The sequence below is a fragment of the Moschus berezovskii genome, chromosome 14 (genome assembly GCF_049115385.1).
Source record: "Moschus berezovskii isolate FMDL1 chromosome 14, NW_MosBer_1.0, whole genome shotgun sequence".
In the NCBI taxonomy this organism is placed as follows: Eukaryota; Metazoa; Chordata; class Mammalia; order Artiodactyla; family Moschidae; genus Moschus; species Moschus berezovskii.
The window spans coordinates 24,814,796-24,825,411 of NC_142473.1; the positions used below are offsets into that span (position 1 = coordinate 24,814,796).

At 43.1% G+C, this 10,616-nt stretch overlaps 1 long non-coding RNA gene and 1 other non-coding gene across 2 annotated transcripts; both read right to left on the bottom strand.

Annotated features, from left to right (window-relative positions):
* Positions 1 to 273: 273 nt before the first annotated feature.
* Positions 274 to 380, bottom strand: LOC129554957 (U6 spliceosomal RNA). Its single transcript, XR_008685680.1, has one exon. It is a non-coding gene; the product is annotated as a U6 spliceosomal RNA (small nuclear RNA).
* A 3,534-nt stretch (positions 381 to 3,914) lies between these two features.
* On the bottom strand, positions 3,915 to 9,444 carry LOC129553761 (uncharacterized). The gene is made up of 3 exons (XR_008685513.2): positions 9,310 to 9,444; positions 6,419 to 6,481; positions 3,915 to 4,795 (listed from the first exon to the last, which is right to left on the bottom strand). It is a non-coding gene; the product is annotated as an uncharacterized LOC129553761 (long non-coding RNA).
* Positions 9,445 to 10,616: the final 1,172 nt, after the last annotated feature.

Sequence of the window (10,616 nt, forward strand, 5' to 3'; positions counted from 1 at the left end):
ATATTCCAGCGGGGTTTATTTCCTATCCAAGGACTATGTTGGGGAACCCTATATTCACCTCCCAAACCACACATGGGGATTGCACCTTGCAGCAAACATGAGGGTTAATGAAGTCAGGAAGAGGGAGAAAAGTCCTGTGTGGGAAGTAATTATGCTGAAATGCTGCTCCCCTTGGTTCAGTGGTGGAAGCAGAAGGAGAGATGCCCTTCATTGGAGAGACACCAGCCAGGTCCAGTGTCTTTTTTTGGGGAAGGGGGTGGGAATTTTTTTTTTTAATAAGGAAAACGCTTTGTGAATTTGTGTGTCATCCTTGCATAGGGGCCATGCTAATCTTCTCTGTATCAGTCCAATTTTAGTATATGTGCTGCTGAAATGGACACGCCCCTGTCTTTTAAAACCAACCAGTTCTCTCTCACATTAGTGGGGTAGAGGCATATGTTTCGTGAGAAATAATGAGCTATACTTGATACACTTGCACCTATATACTTGCACCTAAGAATGGCTGTCCTAAAACTGAATATATGTTAATTATATCCATTAAAACAAGAAAGTACAAAAATATAGACAATAGATACCTCTTATTAAATGTTGTTCAAGAAGTTTATATTTTTTCCTCTGTGTTTTTTAAAAACAATGTAGCTCTTTAGATCTAGAGAGGAAACATTTGCATTACAACACTAACTCTTAATCTTTGACGCGTGCAGTTATTCTCAGGATTATGCTAATATCTAGTTTTTACTAAAGCATCTATGAGCCAATATCCTTGCATCATTCCATTTAATCCTCAGCCTTTAAGGTAATATAATATTTCCTTCGTTTTATAAATGTGGAAACTAAAGTTTGATGACATTAAGCAAATTGCTCCAGTTTGCACAATTAGCAAGCGGCAGAACCAGGCTTTGAGCTCAGGTGAAGTGACTCAGAGTTCAAGCCTGAGAGGTGCCTGTCCCACATCCAGTTGTTGGATAAGTGAAGGGGACCAACAGGGAGGAGAGCAAGATGAGGTGGTAGACACTGGGTCTCTCAAAGACTTACATCTGTAAGAAGTGACATCTAAGATGAGGTTGCTGGAAGGACAATTGGAAATATAACAAATCAAGTGGTGGTGGGAGCCTGAGGTAGCAGGAAAAGGCAGTTTGTGGTATATCCATACAGTCGGAGTGTGAAGCCGGGGGTGGAGAAGAGTGACGAGGCAGATGGCACTTTCCAGAGAGGGCTGCAACCATACTTCTTACCCTACATCTCTTTTACATTCTGGTGACTCCCCAGTCACCAGGTGGAGTCTGAGCCCCTTACTTGTAACCGATATAAAGTGATGGAAGTGACAGTGAGTGTTTTCTGTGGCTAGGTCACAAAGGGGAAACACAGCTCCTGCATCACTAGCTGGGACATCGACCTTTAAAAAAAATTAATGTATTTGTGGCCAGATGGGGTCTTAGTTGCAGCACGCGGTGTCTTCTTTCCGCATGCAGGATATTTCACCATGGTGTGCTGGCTTCTCTCTTGCTGTGGTGTGAGCTCTAGAGTATGTGGGCTCCAGAGTGGACAGGCTTAGATGTTGCATTGTGGCTTAGCTGCCCCACTGCCTGTGGGATCTTAGTTCCCTGACCAGGAATCGAACTGTGTCTTCTGCATTGGAAGGCAGATTCTTAACCACTGGACCACCAGGGAAGTCCTGGGATAACCACCTTCAGAGTCCTGATCTCCATGGAAGAAGTACAATGGCCCTGAGCTTGCCATGTTGTGAGGAAGTCCAGAACACATGGAAAAGCTTTTTGTAGGTGCTCTGGCTGACAGTACCAGACGAGGTTCCAGCCAATGGACATGTGACATCACCACAGACACCAACCACCAACCATATAAGAGTGGAGATGCTTCCGGATGATTCCAACCACCAGTTGTTAACTCCCTCCAACCTTTAAGTATACCCTGCTGAGTCCCCAGACACCATGTAGCAGAAACAGCTGTCTTTTCAGTGCCCTGAGTTCCTGACCAAACAATGGTTGTTTTATGCCATTGTGGAATGACTTGTTAGACAGTTACAGTGCAAGCAGTTGACTAAATGTGTCTGGAGTTCAGAAGAGAGATCTGGACTGAAAATTTAGTCCCTGGATTTTCTACAGGGTAGATGATACCTGAGGCCTTAAAAAGATATCTAGAGGAGTGTGTGCAATTAAAATAGAAGGGGGTTTAACAATGTAACCCTGGGATTATCAATATTGAAGAGGCAGAAAAAGGACAAGGAACAGAAAGAGACCCAGAAGGAAGCATCAGAAGAAGGAGCAAAACCAGGAGGGCAATGGATGAGAATGTTTCATGAAACACAGAGGTCAATACCCTCAGATGCTGCAGAAGGAGCCCTGCAAATGTGAGCATGGGCTAACTAACAACAAACAGGTGCCTTTGTCCAGGGCAGTTTCAGAGAGAAGTGAGGATGAAGGCCAGGCTAGGGTGCGGTGATTGGGTGCCTTGCACAGACAGTGCTTAATAAATCTTTGTGGAATGAATGAATGTGAGGTGATGAAATAGGGACAAGATGGTTATAGATGGAAGAAACGAGAAATAACTGGCAGAAAGTGAAGCTCCAGGGACTCTTGGCCAGAGGGAAGAGAGGAGAAGAGGTTTTAGTCTTTGGAATGAAGCTGCAGCCTCCGGCTCGCTCAGCTGCTGTTGTGACTTGTGTGGAGCTCACTGCTCACAGGCATACACACAGTGCCCCTAAAGTTCCAGGGGTTCTTTCCACCACAGCCCAGCCCTGCCTGGGTGACAGTGACACTGGCGAGCTGCCAGCACTTCCCAGAACATGCCAGTTTTTTGTTTAACAAAAGGGTAGGGGTTGGGGGAGGAGAGAGCAGTCAGCCAACTATAAAACAGGTCACAGACTGTGGACTAAGATACAAGTGCCACGGAAAAAGTTAAGAACGTCTATTCCGACAGCACCTTTCTTCTGCCAAAAGCCTATCACACTTTGTAATTCAGATTTGTTCTCCCAACCACCCAATCCAGCCCAAACATGGCACTTCCTATGTAAGTATACCGGAAGAGTCAGGGTAGAGGAGAAGCAAGGTAATCCTTTCAGATAACTTTATTCTGATTTTTCACCTACAACCAGATTTAGAACCAAAGACTTTGCATTGACTTTACAGTTTAGATTTTTTTATTGTCAATTTATGCTGGTTTCGAGGTAAATTTGCCTGCCACAGATTCCTGACAAGTGACTTAGTATGTGTTATGCCAACAACCTGATGTTTACTGAGTAGGGAGAAGCCTTGTCTAAACATACATTGTAAAACAGCATTAAAGGAACAGTACTTTAATTCTGCTGCCATTCAGTCTCACTGATTCTCTGTCGGGCTGAGGTCTATTCTGGGCTGGAGAAATTCTAGGTCAATGGAAAATTATGAAAGCTTGAAGCAAGTTAGGAAAATGAGTGAATTATGGCTTTTTGCCAAATCGTGTGCCTAAGAGGCCAACTTAGACTAACCAGGACAGAAAAATCTATTTTAAAACTATCATTAAAGCACTCTTGTTTTATATTGGCTTGCCAAATACTACAGGGAGGTAGGTTCCTCCGGCCTCTTATATTCTGAAGCAGTTTCTTAGGAGAAACATTTTGAATCTCTATTAACATCAAATAATCGGTTAGTTCTAAAGAAGAATCAGTCTCTGAGTCTCCTCTGTGCTCCGGGACCTTGTTGGCAGTTGAATGCCTGAAACTGGTGTCCTCTTATTATGCCACTGAAGCCAAGTAAAGAAGCTTCCACAGTGTGCCGTTTCTCCTGCCAAACAGTCATGAGACACAAGTGTTTCCAAATTCGCCTCTCCCCAGCTCTCCGAATTTGTTATTCACCAAAAGAACACAAAAACACTCCAGAACATTTTTTTTATCCTTAGCATGTATTACTCTTCTAAAACCCTATGTCTTCCCATGTAGTCAATAACTTCATTCAAGAAGAGTGTTCAAGTCCAGGGGTCACCCACATGGGCCATCTGCAGACATGTTGGGCTTGGTAAGGCGGAGACCGTGAGAGAGACCCCATCTGTGACTGTAGGGATAAGCTTTCAGGAGCACCCCTGCCGAGGGCTTTCTCCCTTCTTCAGTCCTTGTGATGTTTAATTTTATGTGTCAACTTGATGGCGGCATGGGGTGCCTGGATATTCAGTTGAAGATTATTCTGGGGTATGTCTGTCATTGTGTTTCCGGATGAGATTAACATTTGAATCAGTAGCCTGAGTAATCAGAAAGCCCTCCCCCATGTGAGTGAGCCTAGTCCAAACCTCTGAAGGCCTGAATAGAACAAAAGGCTGAGCAAGGGAGGATTCACTCTCTGCCTGAAAGTCTTCAAGCTGGGACATTGTCTTCTACCACGTTTGGACTCAGACTCAAACTGGAACTTACATGATCGGCTCTCCTTGTTCTCAGTCCTTTGGGCTAAAGATTATGGGACTTCTCAGCCTCTATTAGTTATGTGAGCCAATTCCTTAAAATAAACACCATGCACCAAATAAATAAAATCTCCTATTTGTTTTGTTTCTCCGGAGAACGCTGACTGATGCAGAGCTCTTGTCATGCTTTTCCCAGTCCACGTTTGGTGCTTGTGTTCTGTTGCGAAGTCATGTCCGACTCTTTGTCACCCCATGGACTGTAGGCTCCTCTGTCCATGAAATATTCCAGGCAAGAAATACTGGAATGGGTTGCCATTTCCTACTCCAGAAGATCTTCCCAACGCAGGGATCAAAACTTCGTCTCTTGTATCTCCTGCATCGGCAGGCAGATTCTTTAGCACTGTGCCACCTGGGAATCAGAAGCCCATGTTTAGGCTGCAAGAAAAGATGGGAGTCCTAGCAAAGCCATGGTGTCTGCAATTGTGCCTGCTACCCAATATTTCACTAACAGTGGGGTCCTCTTTCCTAGCACTGAGTGAGGATTTCACTCCTGTCTCTCAAGTGGTTAAGATGGTGGGGGCCATCACTTTATAACAGTATTATTTCCCATCCTCCCTTCCATTTTTCTTAGGCTGTTTAATGTGAAAACTCATTTATGAGGAGTTCCCTATAAACATTTAGAGAAAATGAAAGTATTGAGCACGTGGCCAACAAATTGTTCTTCAAAGCAATTTTAAATTCATGAGCATCTGAGTTTGATTGTCTAGTTTCCCAATTATTTAGGCTCTTTGGCTCTAAGCTCTCTAACTGTTCACCTGTTTGCAGGTTATTTCAGTCTTAAAGCAACTCGACCTGAAGAGTGTGACAGGATATGGGAAGAAATGAAAGTAGAAGCAGTTGGCTCTCCTGCTTTCCTTCTTCTTGGTTTGATGGGAGTGAGACTCAGATTTAGAGATTATGCTTGGGTTTTCTAGTGGCTTTTAAAAACATACTTATTTCTGGCTGTGCTGGGTCTTCACTGCTGCTTGGGCTGTCTCTAGGTGTGGCGAGCAGGGGCTGCCCTCTAGTTGCAGGGCACGGGTTTCTCATGGCAGTGGCTTCCCTTGTCGGGAAGCAGGGGCTCTAAGGAGTGTGGGCTCAGAGCTGCACAGGCTTAGTTGCCCTGAGGCATTCGGACTCTTCCCAGACCAGGGATCAAACTTGTGTCCGCTGCATTGGCAGGTAGATTCTTCACACCTGGACCATGAGGGAAGTCTGATGGCTTTTAATGGGGTGGGGGGGGGAGAATGGAATATGCCCCACCTCAGAAAAAGATCACTTCCCATCCCTATGCTGTCACAATTTAGGACATGTCATACGTTTTTGTTAAAATGGCAACAGGTGCGTATCCAAGACGAACCTGGGAAGAGGTGGTTTGAATCTTCAGAGGAAGGACAGGTTTTAAAAATATGATTCAGACACTTAAATGCTTGCTTTAAATTAAGTTGGGACAGATGAGATATTTCCACAAGAAAATTTAAATGAACTTTGTAATAATGATTAAACTGACACAGATGGTGCAGTAGAAAAAAATCAAAATGAGGATTCAGGAAGATTGAGCAGTGGTTGTGTTGTGGTGCATGCTTACCATACGAAAACCTGGACATGTTACTCCACCTCTGTGGTCTCCAATTGTCAAGATGTCAATGAATAAAATGAGGAGATGTGTGGCTTTCAAACTACATATGATGGTGCCCTGCTGTCTACAGATGAGAGGAGAGCCTGAGTGGTGGCTTGTGTTCCTGCTTCAACTATAGAAGCTCCATTTTGCTTAATTTCATATACATGTGGGGCCTTCATGCAATTTAAAGTTTCCACAGTTAAAAAGCTTATAAATCCTTGCTAGATGATCTCTGAGGTTCCTCTCCGTGATGAAATGTTGTGTTATTATTTCAGAGTTCTTTACCCTGATTTGTCCATGGGGTGGGAAGGGGAGAGGACACAGCTATAAATATTTACAAGTGGTTATGTTTTAATTTGCTCATTCATTTACCATGTTTGGTTTGTTCATTCACTCGTTCTGCTCCAGACTTCATTCTTCCTTTAGAAATCACCACTGCAATTTTAAAAGTTTTTGTAAGAAACAGATTGTTAAAAGTATTGCAATTTTTTCTTCATGGTGTTCCCCCAACTCCACCCCCACCCCATTTACTTCCTTAACTGTTTGATTTTATTTTGGAGTTTTCCAAGTTCCCAGAGTAGATATTATTTTATTCAGGGAAAACATACCAAAAATTTCTGAGTCAAAGATAAATGTTTTGATTTTTTTTTCTTTTCAGTTGGTATGCTTTTTAACCCAAATGAGAGATAATGCACTGAAACTTCATCTCAAACTGAAAATTACATTTTGTGCATATTGTCTCACTGGGGATAACTGAGCATCCACATAAGCCTTTGACTCTCCAAGAGAAGTTAGTCAAGGTACTGGGTCTTACTAATAGGCAGAAATCTAAATCTTCTTTTGTCTGACTTTGTGTGGCTAAAAATACCTTGTGAAAGTTTAACAAACACAGGTTATTTTATTCTTGGTGCTGTGACCAGTCTTCATTTTATTGAAGTTTGTTTCTTTTAATTAATATGCAGTCAGTTAAAAAGTGAGCCATTTTTTAACATCTATAAGCCAGGTCTGTGTTTTCACAGGGTGATTTGAGGTTGCACTGGAAATGACACTACTTTCTAAAATCTAAGAGCTAGCTTTTTATTGGTGTTGTTGGTACTTTTGAAAAGTACCTGAGGAGAAACTCACAAGGAAAAGCATTAAACTGTTCTCTGATCCTTTACATTCTAAAGGAAATCAATCCTGGGTGTTCATTGGAAGGACTGATGCTGAAGCTGAAACTCCAATACTTTGGCCACCTCATGCGAAGAGTTGACTCACTGGAAAAGACTCTGATGCTGGGAAGGATTGTGGACAGGAGGAGAAGGGGATGACAGAGGATGAGATGGCTGGATGGCATCACCGACTCGATGGACATGAGTTTGAGTGAACTCCGGGAGTTGGTGATGGACAGGGAGGCCTGGTGTGCTGTGATTTATGGGGTTGCAAAGAGTTGGACACGACTGAGCGACTGAACTGAACTGAATTGAAATGATTTCTATTTTTACACCCAAAGTTCTATAACCAGGAAACAAAGTGGGAAAGATTCGCTTATCCAGAGCTAGTGAATAACCTTCTATCTGCTTTTAGTAAATCTTTTGTAACCCTTAGGCCAAATTCCCAAGATGAAAATCACATAACAAGTCCTTAGTCAATTGTGGACATTAATAAACCCATTTAAAAGTGAACCTTTCACTTTCCAATTTCACGGCCAGGCCCATCGTCTTTAGAAATAATGGAGAGCAAAGCTTTATAGTAAGGGCCACTCATTAGCAAACTAAGTTTAAGAGAAGGCATTCCCATGCTGTATCTAGTTGTACATCTATCTATGTATGTATGTATCTGTTGTCTACTTATCAATCATCTCTCTATATAAATCATCTACATCTATCCATCCCTTTATCTGTATCTAACACTGATCTATTATCTCCCTCGTCTATCTCTGTCATAGGTATCGATTTATCAATCATCTCTCTATATAAACCATCTATCTCTCTCTCATCTGTCTCTTTATCTGTATCTATCATTGATCAATCTTTTAACTCCCCATCTATCTCTGTCATATCTGTCTATCATCTGTATATCTCCTCACTCTTTTGTGAGTCCAGGAGCACAGGGACTGTATATACTCATCTCCATGTGTCCCATAGCACTTAGCCAGGAAATTTCCCCAGGACTTGGACTATTGCAGCCTCTCTATCCTCTCTCTACTTTCCCTTCTTTGGGAATTCTTCTAGTACTTGAACAGCAACTGGAACCAGATTGAGATAGGTTTCGACTTTAGTAGCACTATCTGGAGAGCTTTGCTTCCTGGAACCTGGACCATATGGCTGTATGAAATTTCCAAGCTTCTATTAGGCCAAAGTGAAACAAAACAAATAATCTCTGAATAGAGGGTTAGTTCACCCTGGCTTAAGAGGTGACTACCAAAAAAATTAGAACCAGTGAATACCGAAAGGAAAAAAAAAGAGAAGAAAACAGACAAAAAAAGTCCTACTCCAAGAGAAGCACCCCTCCATCCCCAACCCCAGCAGTGAGCCAGAGAGCTTTCAGGAGTTTGGGCTGTGGTATCAGGATGTCTAGAACTTTGACTAGGTTTCTCATTGAATTTTCAGCTTTTTAGATTTTGTCCCTTGGAAACTAAACTGGCTAGTTAACTGAATTTTGAACTGTGTCTGAACTTGACTTTTAATGTCCATGAGGAAAGGCTATGGGAGAGCTCATCTGGTGAAAACCTTCCTGGGGTCACCTGGCTCATTTAGATTTAAGAAAAAGGAGAAAGCCTTTCGTCAGTCACTTCTTCCATGAAACAACACTCCCCTTCCCCGATATGGCCTACATTCTCTGCCTTCTGCTCTGGAGAATTTGTCTCTCTCAAGACTCTGCTTCCAGGCTTATTTCCCACTTCCTATGGCCTGGCATGCTGTGATTCATGGGCTCGCAAAGGGTCGGACGTGACTGAGTGACTGAACTGAATTGAACTGATGTTCACATTCCAAAGAGAACAACTAGTTATTCCCCACCGGTTCTTCTTCCCCACTTACTGCGTATTCCTCCCTTATGCTCTCCACCCCCACACACCATGTGTCTCTGTTCCTTGGCTGTATTATTCCTCCTGCCAGATAATGCCTGCTTTTCTATCTCTGTATTTCTCTCCTACCTTTTCTTCAAGGCCCGGCCAGAGTACATCTCCAGGACATCTTCCCTGAGTCCCAGGCTCAACTAACCCACCTACTCACATTGTAAGCTGAAAAAATTCTCTTTATCATCTGGAAGCTGTTACTTACGGACATGTTTTATCTTTCTGGTTTCATTCTCTGTGTGCACCAGCCCAGCCTCCACCCAGATGCATTTGCTGCCTCTCTGTATCTTGTTCCATGTTCCAGGATCCTGATCTTTAAACACTTTGTCAGCTGGATCTTTTGTCTGCCAGCTTCCATCTGGTTTCAGCCAATGTGAGGCAACAGCAGGAAGATCGGGTTGGGGAGGAGAGCCCTTCCCTCCCTCCCTGTTTAGCACCATATCTTTGCCAGTAGCTGCCTCCTTCCAAGATCACAGCTTCTGCCAAGTGGCCCTTCTACTCCTTGGCTCTCATTAGATTCCAGCCATACTCTTTCCTTCCCTTACTCCTTCAGCCACAGAACCAGTAATGACTTACTGCTGTCGTTAACTGTCTGGGTGTCACAATAGCCCTTGTTTATTTCTGTAACATACTCACACCTCTCCATGGAGTCTTTCATTTAAGTATTTTTATATGCATCATCCAGAGTGTGTTGTGTTTCCCACTGGGACCCTGACTGATAACCTCCCTCAGCAGATACTCATGTGGAAGGTATTATTTGCACAGCACAGAGAAGGGCTAGGGAGTGAGGCTTTTGAGCTGAGGTCTGCCTCTCTCTGGGGCTTCCTGGGTGGCTCTGTGGTAAAGAATCTGCCTGTGATGCAGAAGATGCCATGGGTTTGATCCCTGGGTTGGGCAGATCCCCTGGAGGATGACATGGCAACCCACTCCAGTGTTCTGGCCTTGGAGAATCCTACAGACAGAGGAGGCTGGCAAGCTACAGTCCATAGGGTCGCACAGAGTCAGACACGATGAAGTGACTGAGGCCGCGATGAAGTGACTGAGCCCTCCTGCGGCTTCTCACTAGTGTGGAATATTGGGCACTCCCTTCCTCAATCTTTACTCCAGTTTCGTAGTTTAGGAAACAACAATCTTGCAGTTTGTTTTGAGGATTAAATGAGATTGCATATGGGAAAACTCTTTGTATATCTTTGAACAGGATTCAATGCTGTTATGATTCTTTTAACACTTCACAATGTACTAAGTACTTAATATACGCTCTGTTTCATATAGACCTATTGGAGGAAAGGATAGAAAAGCTATCTTTTATGTATTTCTCAGAGTCAAGTGTCCAGAAGTATAGGAAGCAGAGTGTCCACTTACAGAGGATTTGCAGTAAACAGACCATTGTGTATTACACAGAGCCAGCAGAGGTCCTAAAGAAAGGTGGGGCAGTCCTAACCAAGATCTACTTTGTTCAAGTGTTTTCAAGTATTCTACAACCATACTAACAACCATACTAATTTTTAATCT